The sequence below is a fragment of the Ursus maritimus genome, unplaced genomic scaffold (assembly GCF_017311325.1).
Source record: "Ursus maritimus isolate PB19 unplaced genomic scaffold, ASM1731132v1 scaffold_14, whole genome shotgun sequence".
NCBI lineage: Eukaryota > Metazoa > Chordata > Mammalia > Carnivora > Ursidae > Ursus > Ursus maritimus.
This window is the reverse complement of record NW_024423786.1, coordinates 35,809,645-35,824,257: the sequence shown is the minus strand read 5'-3', so window position 1 is coordinate 35,824,257 and position 14,613 is coordinate 35,809,645. Positions and strand designations below refer to the sequence as shown.

The following is a 14,613-nucleotide window of genomic DNA, read 5'->3' as shown; positions in this document are numbered from 1 at the left end:
GTCTCTCTCTCTGTCAAATAAATAAATAAAATCTAAAAAAAAAAAAAAAAAAAAAAAGCCAGATCTCAAATTGATGATCTATACTTTTACCCTTAAAAAAAAATCAGAAAAAAGAAAATCCCACAGGAGTCATAAGTAATACAACAACAGAAATAAGTAAAATCGAAAACAAATTTAAAAATAGAAAAAAATAAAACCAAAATTTGGTTCTTTAAAACAATAAAATAATAAACATCTGCCCAAAGAAAGCGAGGTAACACAGATTACCAACATCGGCAACGACGGAGGAGGCATCTCTGCCTAGTCCATGAGGAAGAGACGATCTAAGGGTAACGTGGAAACTTTACGCCCAAAAATGTGATAACTGAAAGGCAGATTCTCAAAGCTGACTCAAGAACTATGTAACCTAAATAGCTACACGTATCTATCGAAGAGATTGAATTCGTTATTTAAACTCTTCTTACAAAGAAAACTTCGGACTTCATTGGTAAAATCTAAGAAACATCCAAGATAGAATAATACCAATGCTACAGAAAAGAGAGTAGAGAACACTCTCCCACTCGTTTTTATACAGCCAGCATCAACCTGTCACCAACACCAGACAAAGACCACAAGAAGGCTACAGACCAAGACCCATCACTGAACAAAGATGCAAAAATCTTTAACACAAATTGTAGCAAATCAAATCCGGCAACCCACCTGTAACCAACTGGAGTTTAACCCGGGGATGCAAAGTTGGCTCAACAGTAGAAACTCAATGTATTTCATCATATTAAGAAAGCACAAAAGAAAAACCATGTGACCATCCTACTGCAGAAAGCATTTGGCGATATTCCATATTCTGTCCCTAAAATCGCTGTGTACTCAAGGAATGACAGAGAACGTCCCGATAAAGAGGATCTACGAGATATCTACAGCCGGCTTCGTACTAAATGGGGAAAGGCTAAAAGCTTTCCCCCTGAGGTCAGGAATGAGGCAAGGATATTCAATCTGAGCACTGTTTATTCAACGTTGTATGAAGGTCCTAACCAGAATTTTAAGGTTAATTAATTATTATAAAGGTAAAAGGCATACCGATTAGAAAGAATTATAAATGTCCTTATTTACAGATAACATGATCATCTACATAGAAATCCCCAAGGAATTTACAAAAGCGACTAGAATTAATAAGTGAATTTAGCAAGGTCACAGGATACAAGGTCAACATACAAAGGCAACTGCATTTTTATATACTATTAACAGTTGGCAATTTAAATGTAAAAAATGTAATAAAGACTGAGTTTATTTTTCATGTTTGACCACTGACAGCTTTAAGCTCCAACCCTCCCTCTCGCCCTGTATCTGGGCAAGTCAATAAGAAAGCCCTGGCNTTCCTGCCGTGGGTGGGGAGGAGCAGGGAGTAGTTCAAATCCTGCAAATCCAACCCATATATAGGAATCTCCACCTTGGGCCCACTCCCCAAACATAATGAAAACCAGAGCCATTTACCCTTCCCTTCGCTCAAGCTATCCTGGACCAACTTGGGTGTCTGCACTGCTCTCCCCAGAAAACCCCATTATGGAGAAATAAGCCTTTTCATAGCCTCTTGATATATGTGTGATGTCATCAGTCTCAACATTCAAACAAATCCTGGGTGGTGGGAGGGTAGGGTTGATCCCATCCTCTGTGGGGCAACCAGAAAACAAAGCGATACCATTTACAAGAGCATCAGGAAGTATGAAGTACTTAGGAGTAAATTGGACAAAATACATGCAAGACTTATACAATGAAAACTACAAAACTGTTGATAAAAATTAAAGATAACCTAAATAAATAGAAAAAGATAGCATGAACAGGAAGACCTAACATTGTTATGATGTCAGTACTCTCTAAATTGATTTATAGATAAGATGCAATGCCAATCAAATCTCAGCAGAATTTTTTCTGTAGAAATTGACATGCTGACTTCAACACGTGTATGGAAATACCAAGGCCGTAGTAGCTGCAGGAGTCATACAGAGAAACTCCACAGAACAGTGAGGATGAAGGGACACAGAACTTCACATCAACACAAACGAATCCTAGAAACATATTCAAATAGAAAAAGCAAACTATGCATTGTGTGACCTACATAAAACCTTTACATAAATACAGTTTTAAAATGTGTAATTCTTGGGGGCGCCTGGGTGGCACAGCGGTTAGGCGTCTGCGTTTGGCTCAGGGCGTGATCCCGGCGTTATAGGATCGAGCCCCACATCAGGCTCCTCTGCTGGGAGCCTGCTTCTTCCTCTCCCACTCCCCCTGCTTGTGTTCCCTCTCTTGCTGGCTGTCTCTATCTCTGTCGAATAAATAAATAAAATCTTTAAAACAAAAACAAAAAAAATAAAATGTGTAATTCTTATGTATACCTAACATCAGAGCCCCAAAATATATGAAGCAAACATTAAAAGATTTGAAGGGATTAACAGATAATTCTACAGTAGTAAATGGAGACTTCTGTAGTCCGATGGACAGAGTAACCAGCTAGACCAATAGGTAATAGATGCCTTCACCCCATAAACCCACGGGTAGACCGCTACAGAACACGCCACCACCAACAGCAGAACAGACATTCTTCTCAAGTACACATGGAACATTCTTCCAGGACAGACATCTGTATTAGGCCACAAATCTTAATAAATTGAGAAAGACTGAAATCATACAAAGTATCTTTTCTAATCATAATGAAATGAAAATAGAAGTCGGTTTCAAAAAGAAAACTAGAAAATTCACAAATATGTGGAAATTAAATAACACACTCTTAAACCATTTGTCAAAGAAGAGATCACAAGGGATATTAGAGACAAAGGAAAATGAAAACAACACACCAAAACGTATGAAATGGAGCAAAAGCGGTGCGAAGAGGGAAATTTTTAGTTGTAAATGCGTACGTGCAAAAAGAAGAAAGATCTCAAAAAAAAAAAAAAAAAAACCAACCCACCTAACTTTACATCTTAAGGTACTAGAAAAAGAAGAGCAAACTGAACCCAAAGCTGTCAGAAGGAAGGAAACAATAGATTAGAACAGAGATAAATAAGGAACAAAAAAACAATAGAGAAAATCAAGCCAAAAGTTGATTCTTTAAAAAAAAAAAAAAAAAAAAAAAAGACAAGCCTTTAAGTAGACTGGATTAGAAAAAAAGAGAAAAGACACACATTAGTAAAATCAGAAATGAAAGCGGGGACATCTCTACTGTTTTACAGAAATAGAAAGGATTATCAGAGAGCATATGGATAACTGTATGCCAACAAATTAGATAACCCAGATGGAAACCCCCAACAAATCCCCAGAAATACACCATCTCCCCAAAATGAATTATGAAGAAACAGAAAATATGAATAAACCTAGAATTAGGATGTCTGAAATAAAATTTAAAGAAAGGAAAATAACAAGTGTTGACAAGGATGTAGGGAAATTGGAACTCGGGGGCACTGCTGGCTGGAGCGTAAAATGGCACAGTCACTGCGAAACAACAACAACAACAACAGTTTGGCGGTTCCTCAAAAAGTTAAACATACAATCACCATGTGATCTGGCCGCTCCACTCCTAGATAGATACCCCAAAGAACTGAAAGCAGGGTCTCAGCTGTACTCCAGTGTTTCCAGCAGAATCGTTCACAGTAGCAGAAAGGCAGAAACGCACGTGGCCGTCCAGAGGGGACTGAAGGAGCAAGGCGTGCGTCCGGGCAACGGAACCGGATTCGGCCTCAAACAGGAACAGAATTCTAACACGATGAATTCTACAACACGGATGAATCTTGAAAACACTATGTGAAGGGAAATAAGTCAGTCACAAAAGGACAACTGCTGTATGGTTCCACTTACGTGAGAGAAGTTCAAAGAGACGGAAAGTAGATTGGAGGTGACCAGGGGCTGGGAGGAGAGGAAATGGGGAGTTACAGGCACGCCTCTGAGATGCGGCCGGTTTGCTTCCAGACCGATGCAATAAAGCAAATATCACAATAACGGGAGTCAGATGAAGTTTTTGGTTTCCCAGTGTGTATAAAAGTTATGTTCTCCCAGATGACTGGATTAAGAAGCTGTGGTCCATATATACAATGGAATATTACTCAGCCATCAGAAAGAACGAGTTCTCAACATTTGCTGCAACATGGACGGCACTGGAGGAGATAAGCTAAGTGAAATCAGTCAAGCAGAGAAAGACAATTATCATATGGTTTCTCTCATCTATGGAACGTAAGAACTAGGAAGATCGGTAGGAGAAGAAAGGGATAAAGAAAGGGGGGTAATCAGAAGGGGGAGTGAAGCATGAGAGACTATGGACTCTGAGAAACAAACTGAGGGCCTCAGAGGGGAGGGGGGTGGGGGAATGGGATAGACCGGTGATGGGTAGTAAGGAGGGCACGTATTGCATGGTGCACTGGGTGTTATACACAACTAATGAATCATCGAGCCTTACATCGGAAACCGGGGATGTACTGTATGGTGACTAGCATAATAAAAAAATTTTTTTTAAAGTTATGTTCATCCTTATACTGTAGCCTATTAAGTGTGCAATAGCATCATGCCAGAAAAATGTATATACCCTAATTTAAAAATTTTTTTTTTTTTTTACTAAAAAATGCTAACCGTCATCTGAGCTTACAGAGTCGTAATCTCTCGGCTGGTGGAGGCCCAGCCTCCCTGTTGATGGCCGCTGACTGATCGCCGCGGTGGTTGCTGAAGGGGGAGGTGGCTGTGGCGATTTCTTAAGTCGGACAACAGAGAAGTTTGCTGCACTGAGAGAATCTTGCTTTCTTCACAAATGGTTTCCCCGTAGCATGCGACGCTGTCTGATGGCATTTTCCCCACAGCAGATCCTCTTTGAAAATTGGAGTCAATCTTTTCAAATCCCACTGCTGCTTTCTCAACCAAGTTTATGTGATATTCTAAATCCTTTGCTGTCATTTCAAAAATCATCACAGCATCCTCCCCTGGAATAGATTCCAGCTCAAGAAACCACTTTCTTTGCTTAACCCCTAAGAATTAGCAGCTCCTCGTCCGTTCAAGTTTTATCGTGAGATCGTAGCAATGCTGTCCAGCTTCAGGCTCCACTCCTCATTCTGGTTCTCTTGCTGTTCCCACTACATTTGCAGGTACTTCCTCCACGGAAGTCCTGAACCCCTCCGAGTCCTCCAGGAGGGCAGGAATCCGCTTCTTCTGCCCCCTGTTCATGTTGCTATTTTGACCTCTTCTCACGAATCACACATGCTCTTAAGGGCATCCAGACAGTGAATCCTTTCCGGAGGGTTTTTAATTGACTTTGCCCACATCCATCAGACGAATCACTACCTAGAATCTAGAATCGCTAGAGCCTTATGAAGCATAGTTCTTAAATAATACGACTCGACAGTTGAAATTACTCCATGAGCCATGGGCTGAAGAATGGATGTTGTGTGAGCAGGTGGGAAAACAACACGAATCTTGTTGTATATCTCCATCAGAACTTTCGGGTGACCAGCTGCTTTGTCAATGAGCAGTCATATTTTGAAAAGAATCTTCTTTAATGAGCAATGGGTCTCAACTGCGGGCTTAAAATATTCAGTAAACCATGTGGTAAACAGATGAGCTGTCATCCAGGCTTTATGTTCACTCACAGAGCACAGAGTTAGCATAATTCTTCAGGGCTCTAGCACTTTCCAAATGGTAAATGAGCATCGGCTTCACCTTAAAGTGACCAGTTACCCTCATTGTTAAAAAGAGAGTCAGCTTGTCCCTCGAAGCTTAGACCAGGCATTGACTTCTCTTCTCCAGCTATGGAAGCCCTAGATGGCGTCTTCTTCCCATAGAAGATGGCGTCTTCTTCCCATAGAAGGCTGGTACATCTGCACTGAAAATCTGTTGTTTAGTGAATTAGCTGAGCTGGATCTTCCGGATAATTTGCTGCAGCTTCCACGTCAGCGCTTGCTGCTTCACCTTATACTTTTACGTTCTTCCCTTCGACCGCAGGAGCCCACCTCTGCCCGCTTCAGACTTTTCTCCTGCAGCTTCCCCACCCCTCCCAGCCCTCATAGAACTGAGGCGAGTGAGGGCCTTGCTGTGGATTAGGCTTTGGCTTAAAGGACTGTGTTAGCTGGTTCGATCTTCTCTCTGGACCACTCAGACTTTGTCCACAGCAGCAACAGGCTGTTTTGCTTTCTTATCATTCGTGTGTCCACTAAAGTAGCACCTTTAATTTCCTTCAGGGACTTCCTCTGCATTCTCATCTTGGCTAACGGTTTGGCTCAGGAGGCCTAGCTTTCGGCCCGTCTCGGCTTTCACTATGCCTTCCTCGCTAAGCCTCATTATTTCTAGCTTTCCATTTAAACTGAGAGACGTGGATCTCTTCCTTTCAGCGGCCATTGTAGGGTTATTAATGGGCCTAAGTTCCATACTGTTTTGTCTCAGGGAACAGGAAGACCCAAGGGGAGGGCGGGAGAAAGGGAATGGCAGGTTGGTGGAGCAGTGAGAACACGCAACATTTACAGGTTAGTTCACCATCTCACCCGGGCACGGCTCGTGGCACCCCACAACAATGACGACAGTAACATCAAAGATCACAGGTCACTATAACGCATAGTAAAGTTCAGAATACCGCGAGAATTACCAAACTGTGACACGGAGACATGCGGTGAGCAGATGCTGTTGGAAAAATGGCGCCAAAAGTCTTGCTTAATGTGGGGTTGCTGCGAACTCCCATTTGTGAGAAACACAGATCTTCGACGCACGGTAAAGCAAAGCACAACAGAACAAGGTACGCCCGTACTGTGTCGCAGGTCCAGAACTTCTGTTTGAGGTGACGGAACATTTTGGAAATGGACAGTAGTGATGGTTGCACAACACTGTGAATGGACTTATTGCCACTGAATTGTACGTTCACTTACAAACGGTGAAAATGGTAATTTTTATGTTATGTATATTTTGCCATAATAAAAAAGATTGCAAAAACCCCTCCCGTATCACGTACAATTCTGGATGTTGTTTGAGGGACTCAAACCTATGACTGAGAAAAGTATAAAGAAGCCCAGCATATTGCCTCTGCGTAGGGTGGACCCAGGTGTTTTCACCAGCACCTGCCATGCTTTGAGTCTTAACCTGGGTGACAGGTCCACTGAAGGTCTGAAATAATTGATAATGAAAGTCGACAGGGTTAGGAAGCAACATGGCGCCTTTACCAAAAGGCACCAAGTCTACTGCGGAGAAGTGAAGATAGGTCCCTTATTCACGGGGTGATGGTAGGTCACTTATTCTCCTTGACCCCAGTCACTCCAAACCCCACCTCCTATCACAGCTCTGCCTCCAACACCCCTCCACATGGTCCCCCACGGAGGAATCTTTAATTGCTCTCAAAGTTCTGGGTCTGACCTTCAACTAGGCACCCATCTCTCCAACCTCTGGGCAGGGGCAGACTACACTGGGACCTGTCTGGTCCCCACCTCTGTTGAAACTGGGAAAGTCCCTCTGGCACCTCTGCCTCCCCTCCCCCCCCAACCCTCCCAGAATCCCTGGCCCAGGATTTGCTGAATAATGGAGACAGGAGATTGCTGGGCACTCTCACTTCCCCTTCTCAGGATGCACGTGGTCTAGCTCTCTGCCCCATGGCCAGGGGCGGGGTGGGTTGGGGTTTCCTCTTCTCTCCAGGCAGGCTTGGTGCCCAGGCCCCAGGCCGCTCCTACCCCAGAGCAACATTTCCCTGTTCCTGAGACCCATCTGAGGGCGCCAGCTCCCTCCTCCTCTCAGAAGGCAGGTGTGGGCTAGGGGGAGCAGAGGAGTCACTCAGGCTCCTGGCTCACAGTGTTGGAAAGTGACAGGTCCTACGACACACTGTATGCAAGGAAATTAAGGGGGTGGAGGGACTGGGGGTGCAGAGGGAGGGCTCACTACCCAAAGGGAACTCCTTGGGGGCAGGGGCCCCCTCATCCCTAGTGCAGTGCCCTCTCAGACTTCCAGACCGGGTGGGTGGGCAGACTGACCATCACGGGGCAGGAGTGACAGGGAAGTAACCCTTTCCACTTTGCTGGGCTACCTGGGCAGGGAAGGAGCTCCCTGGCATTGGCCGTGTGGAAAGTGAGGGGTGGGGGTGGAGGTAAGGAACCAGAGAAAGCCAGGATAGCACGTGTGTCCACTTGAGGGAGTGTGTGTGTGTTGGGGGGTGGGTGGGGAGTCCTACCACAGGTCAGGCGGCATCCAAGGCTTCCTTCTGAGTCTGGGTGCCTATACCCCTGACCCGCCCTGTTTCCTGGGACCAACCCTGGCTCTGTTTAGGGCCCTGTCCGTCCACTCCTGCGCTCTGAGCAGGAGAGGAAGGGGAGTCCAGGGGAGAAGACCCTCGTGCCACATTGGTCTTCCTGGGGCACAGGGCAGCCACACCAAGCCACCCCATCCATCCGGCCAGTCAGCTTGGAGCTAGCCACCGGGTCCCTGTGGCACTTCTGTCTGCGAAGCATGGCTTTGGTCAGTTCAGGCCCCCACCCCAAGTCCAGTGACGGACACAGCAGACGGGCCGAGCGCAGAGATGACATTCAATGAGGGGCAACGAATGCACGAGCCACCTCACCCTATTAAGTGTTGCTAGAAGCCTTCGTCACGGCAGTGCTTGGTAGCAACTAACAATTCTCATTTCAAATTCTAAACTCAGTCGGTGAATATGGGTATTGAATAATTTGCCAAATTTCATGGTCAGAATTTCTTGGAGAACGACAAATTTCCATGTAATTTTGAGCTTGAGACCAATCACACAACAAGTTGGATAATTTGGGTGGGAGTCAAATTGCAATAGAATTGTGCCCAGAATAAAATGTTTATCTCTTATCTCAGGAGTGCCCACACTTGGGACACCGTGTGTCTCCACAGTCCTACAGGTGGAGAACTGACCAAACTTTCTGAAACAACACTGGTAACAGGTTCTTCACAATTTCTTGGCGCACACACGTGTGTGCACATATGTGGGCACACACATGTGTATCTGTGTGTATCTGTGTGTGTGTGTGTTTCCTTTCCAGCTTCTGGCCTGTGCAGTGTATCGGCCTAGGGTCAGCCTCTTTGGGCCATCGAAGGCCTGGCTTTCAGTGGTAACCCGAGAAGAGATGCTAAGAACTCTGGGGAGGGACTAAGCAGTCTCAGCCAGGCTTGAGGCACAAGACCTGCTTCAGCCTTCGAGGAGCTGCACCAGCGTGAGGCCAATGGCAGTGAATCTGCTTTGGGCACAGCTGCGGTGTGTGTGAACTTTTCCAGAAGGGAATGGACACATCAGGACTTTAAAGGGGCAGCCCTTTGGCTCCACAATCTCATTTCTAGGCATTTAACCAGGACAGAGCTCTTCAGGACTATGGAAAAGCAAGCAGAAGGGGTCTGTCGTGATGTCCCGAGTTGTTTATGCTGGCAAGCAGTGATCAAAACCTAACTGTCAGGGCGCCTGGGTGGCACAGCGGTTGAGCGTCTGCCTCCGGCTCAGGGCGTGATCCCGGCGTTACGGGATCGAGCCCCACGTCAGGCTCCTCCGCTATGAGCCTGCTTCTTCCTCTCCCACTCCCCCTGCTTGTGTTCCCTCTCTCGCTGGCTGTCTCTATCTCTGTCAAATAAATAAATAAAATCTTCAAAAAAAAAAAAACCTAACTGTCCACCAAGAGCGGACGGCGTTGTGAAAGAATGGGCCCGTCCACATGAAAGGACCTGTTAACCCTTTAAACAGTGACCATGTAGCCTGGTCACTCTAGACACAGCCTGAGCAGACCCGAGCACAAAGCTCGGCTCCTAGTGACCATCGAGGCCAGTGGTGCCCCACGGCTGGCACTGTCCCTGGAGGTACTGCCTTCCCAGCTGGCTCTGTGCCCTCCGGTCAGGATGGTATCAACAGTCACCCCACATCAGGGGGGCCCCCATCCGATCGGGAGAGACACCGCAGCTACAAAATCCCCTTGCCAAAAAATTCAAGCCTGAATCTGCTCACACTTCCGGATCCACCCACCAATTCAGAAGAAAGTCAGAGGAGCACGGAAAAGGCCACCCAGAAACCCCACCCAGGGGAACGCCATGTAGCTCTTCAACAGATTCAAGGGAAAAATAAACAAGACAGAGGAAGAGGGAGCGAACTCTCAAGAATAACATGTGGATCTTACTTAGATCCTGGGAATGTGAACCCCGGCTGGATTTTTCAGGAGGTTACGAAAATCCCCGCTTGGCAGAGGGGACCCTGGCCCTGTGGTTATGGTGTTTGAAACCCACCTCACTCCCAGATATGACTGGACTCAGAGAGTCGGCCACCGGCACGCTGCTGTCAATGGTCTGTGGAAGATAAGCCCAGAATCGAAGTCAGAGTTGAGAAACTCTTACAGCAATTTCACACAGTGACTTTATGTCTGTTCGGTCCCCTAGTAAGATACGGGCTTTCCAGAAAGGAAAGGAGCTGCTGGTCAAGATCCTTGGGTTGCAGCCCCAAAGCAGTCACCACTCGTGGTGTATTTAGCCCTCTGGGTCTCAGTCTCCTCATCTATAAAATGGGAAAGGAGCCACCTCTTTCGTACGTTTGTTGGGAGAGCAAAAGGAAGTGAGAGCCAAAAAACACCCTTCGAAAAATGAAAAGTGCCAAGCCAAAGCACGGGCGACTTTGTCACATTCCCAGTGGGGCCGGGGTCCTGTCCCTGCCCTATTGCCCACACAGCTCCACTCACCCTGCTGCTTCTCCCGTCAAGTGCCACCACGGCCAATAATAGTATCACTGATAATAGGTTAATTCACGTATCACTGATCAAAAACTAGACCAGCAGCCCTGCTCCGCGTGCCCGGCGTCTCCGGTAACCCTCCTGAGAGCACTGTGGGGCCGCCTTCAGCACCCCATGGGCAGATGGGGCTCTGGGAGAACGGCGGTCTCTGCCCACTCTGTGTCCCGACTGGCTTCGAGGTGGCCGCGGGACAACAGCTGCAAACGCCAGGGCAAGTGCACACGGGCCGGGGCCTGGCGGGCCTTCCTCCCGGGGCAGGCGGGAGTCCCAGCGCGCTCTTCGGGGCCGGGCCCTCCTCACCGCAGCAGGGCAGGGGGTCGCCGTCGGAGGCCCTGCTGCGAACAGTGGGGTGCGGGCCTTCCGTGTGGCTTCCCGTCCCTGGCTCAAAGCAGCCGTTACCTTTGACCCTGCAAAGCTCAACCAGCTGGAGCAGAGGGGTCGGAGGGCTACCGAGGGCAGAGGTGCTCCCAACGGCCCCATGGCCCAGCTCAGGTGGGCCGCCGGGGCCCTGGGAAGCAGCCAGACACTGCTTACTCTTCCCGAGACAATGAGTCCACTGTTGACTGGTCAGGGCCTTGATTAATATTTGCAAAAGGAGCAAAGTGGAAAATTCCATCTGGGCAGAGGCCGGGACGTGGGATATGTCAACAACCTCAATGGCCTTGTTGTCTCGGGGATGGACCAGGCAGAGAAACAAAGGCCTGATAAAGGTGACAGAACCTGAGGCTGTTGCTGCACTTGGGTCCAAAGGAATTTCCTTACTTAGGTCACAGAGTATGAATCTGGTTTTTTGTCCTGCCTTCCCGGCCCCCAAATTTACACAACATCTTGAAATCCTTCAACTTTCTTCCTATCTCTTCAGAGGCTCCCAACAGCCCTGCCAGGCCAGCAGAGTAGATGTCAGCACCCTCCCCCCCATAGATAGGGAAACTGAGGCTCCAAGACACGGAGAACGTCACCCAAGGCCAGCAGTGGTGAGGAGCACAGCCAGGCAAATCCTGGTGTCTCAGCCGGCAGCACAGAGCCTGCCCTGGGGAGTCTGGGGTCAGGCGCCCCGGGTACTAGACGGGGCGGTCTCCCGGGCTCCAGCAGAGGCCCTGACCGGCACTCCACCAGAGGAGGGAGAGGAGGGAGAGGAGGAAGGCCAAGCCGGCTCTCCTGGGCAGGCAGGTCTGTAAGCCCCACCTGGGAGCAAAGTGTGCACCGTGCATTCGAGCATTTACCGGTGCCTCCGAAATCCCGAGCCACGAGGGCACACTGCGCGGCGGTGCTTCGAGAAACCGGGAATGGGCAGAATCCATGGCTGAAGGGGGAAGGTCCGAGGACCTCCAAAGGTTACTTCCCTCACAGGCTCAAGTCACCTCTTCGAGCTGATGCCACTTCACTGTCTCCTCTGCTCCGTGGAACAGATATTCTGAGGCTCTGAGAAGAGCAGTGACTTGCCACAGGTCACAGAGAGAGAGGAAGCGGGGACCACTGGGTATTTAGTGGCCTGCGTCGGTTTATAAGGCCACAGTGTTATTGGGCTTAGGCAGTCAAACAGACGGTGTCCCTTTCAGCAGGCCCCTCAAAGGCTGCGTGCTTGACCAACAAGGACCTCTCATGAAGGACACTTTTTGGAATGACCTTCCAAGCCAGTGTGGGACCCCCCCCCACAGAAGACAGGCAGACACAGCTTGCTTGCCCACGGAGAACACCAGCTGTGGCTGCAGGCCCCCCCAATGCCTCACCCTGCAGTCCTGTCTGCAGAGCTGGTCGTGGGCATCATCACCATCCGGGAGCCCCAGAGGGCCAGGGCGGTGTCGGCACTGTGCCCCACACCCCCTGCCCAGGGTCCCCCCTCCCACCACATGCTCAGCGACCTCCACACCACACTCACCTCCCCCCTTCACCCATCAGTTCCTTCCCCTGTAGAAAGAAGCCCTGCCTCTCCTTTTCTTAAAACAAAACCACCCCCACCCCACTCCCATCTCTGAACCCACTTCCTCCCATGCCCGTCTCTCCCCTTCTTGCCAAAGCCACCCCTGATTGCCAGTGATGTAAGTCAGGCCAACCCTGACCTCTCTGCCCCATTTGATCTGCGGGGGCTGCTCCCTCGCCCCTGGATTTTCTCGCACCCCCATATATGTCTGACTCACAAATCCTATCCCCCCGTTTCACCTCTGCATCCCTGCTTATCTCTGAACCCCTCGCACTCAGTCCCACGCTCCCACAGCAAGGCCTGCTGGGGCACACAGATGTATAAGGCCAGCACAGCTCAGAGCCTGGCCCACGACAGAGGCTCAGTGGTTCACTGAGGGAGTGCATATCGGTTAGCAGCTACCTTCCCACTGGTCTCGGAGGGGCTGGCCCCCCACTGCCCTGCACAGCCACCCAGGTGGCCTTTATAAGGCTTAAAACTGCCCCCCCACACCTAAAACTCTGCTGTCGTTTCTTGGCACCATGGGACAAAGTTCACGATCTCCACCTGGTCTATGAGGCTGTCTCCATTGGCAATTTCACAGCAGGGCGGGCACATGTGCCCTTGAATGTGCACTCATCTCATTCATCCTCAGTCCACGAGCGCCCATCACCTGTGTGTCATTCACCTTTGCACCCCAGTACTGGCACCTGCAGGTGTTTCCTGAGAAGACAGATAACTATCAGGGCTGACAATGGTCTCAGGGACCACAGGGCTCAAAGCAATTCAGAGAGGTTGAGGAAGGGGCCCAAGGTGAGCCAGCCCCAGGCAGGGATGAGCCAACAACCTCACCTGAGCCACTCTTCCTGGTCAAGAACCAGATCAATCCCCTACAAACCTCTCCTGGAGCCCCACATGTACGCAGGCCAGAGCCTCAGGTGACCTTGAGGCTGGGCCCAGTCCATGTATGCCCAAATCTGAACCCCACAGGTGAGCCAGGCCTGGCAGCAGTAGGACCTCAACAAAAGCAGCTGTTTGACAAAGTCAAGCTCTGGCCAGCTGACAACTCCCTGCATAAGTCTCAGGGCCCTCTCTAGGCCTTGGTCTCTGCATCTGTAGAATGGTGCTAACTCCACCTGCAAGTTTAAGTGGCCTTGAGTGGGTGACCCTAACCTTGTCCTTTGCAAACAGAAGGGGCTGAAACAGTAGGGTTCCAAGCTCTGCGATCCACTGTTAGCCCAACTAATTTTTGTTAACCTGTCCCCAAATCACTGTGTCTCAAGGGATGGTTTCAGCAGCCGGCGGGCCAGGCCGGCGGGCGTCAAAACTACCAGGCGCAGAGCCCAGTCGGGACCGAGGGGTCCCCTCGGAATCTGAGGGCGGGCCCCGGATTTGCATTCCAGGCGGCGCCGCGGGACTCCTGGGCACAGCGAAACCCGCGCCGCGCGGCTGCAAGCCCACAGCAACCCAGGCTTCCGCCTTCCGAGACCCAGGAGTTAGTGTCAGAACTCGTTTTGTGTAAATAAACACACACCAGAAAAGCCGGGGGGAGGGAGGATTTCTGCTGTCCCAACAACATATAACTTAGTTCCTGCGAAGAACTAGCGCCCCCAAAGAACTCGACGAGGCTTCGGTTGCCCTCGTCCCCACTCTTTGGTTTCGGGGGCTGGGCCTTTGCGTAAAGTGGGGCTCGAGCCTCGGCGTCCAGCCCGGGTCCTCCCGACTCCCCCACTCCGCGGCCAGAGGCCGCCCGGGGCTCCGGGACTGCGGCCGGGGGCGTGCTGGGCGGGGCGGCCGGGACTCGGGGCGCCCCCTCCTCCCCCCGCTACTCACCCTCGGCGGCTGGGACGGGGGTTGCGGCGGGAAGGGCGGGCGACGGCGGCAGGAGCGAGCGGCGGCGGCCGCCGGGCCCTCGCCCCGCTCCCCTCTAACTGGCGGCGCCGGCGCACGGCGCGCTCTGCGCGGCCTGGAGGGGAACGGCGGGCGGGCGGCTTG

General features: G+C 50.0%; 1 protein-coding gene across 2 annotated transcripts in view; it reads right to left on the bottom strand.

The window, feature by feature from the left end:
• CHDH (choline dehydrogenase) overlaps nt 1-14,591 on the bottom strand; it is a 28,529-nt gene extending 13,938 nt beyond the window's left edge. The window contains exons 1-2 of one of the 2 annotated variants that reach the window (XM_040628683.1): nt 14,452-14,591; nt 10,222-10,281 (exon numbers count right to left, since the gene is read on the bottom strand). The gene's annotated coding sequence lies outside the window, so the exon portion shown is untranslated. The remainder of the gene's footprint in view (nt 1-10,221; nt 10,282-14,451) is intronic. The other variant, XM_040628682.1, reaches the window with a different exon arrangement.
• Nucleotides 14,592-14,613: the final 22 nt, after the last annotated feature.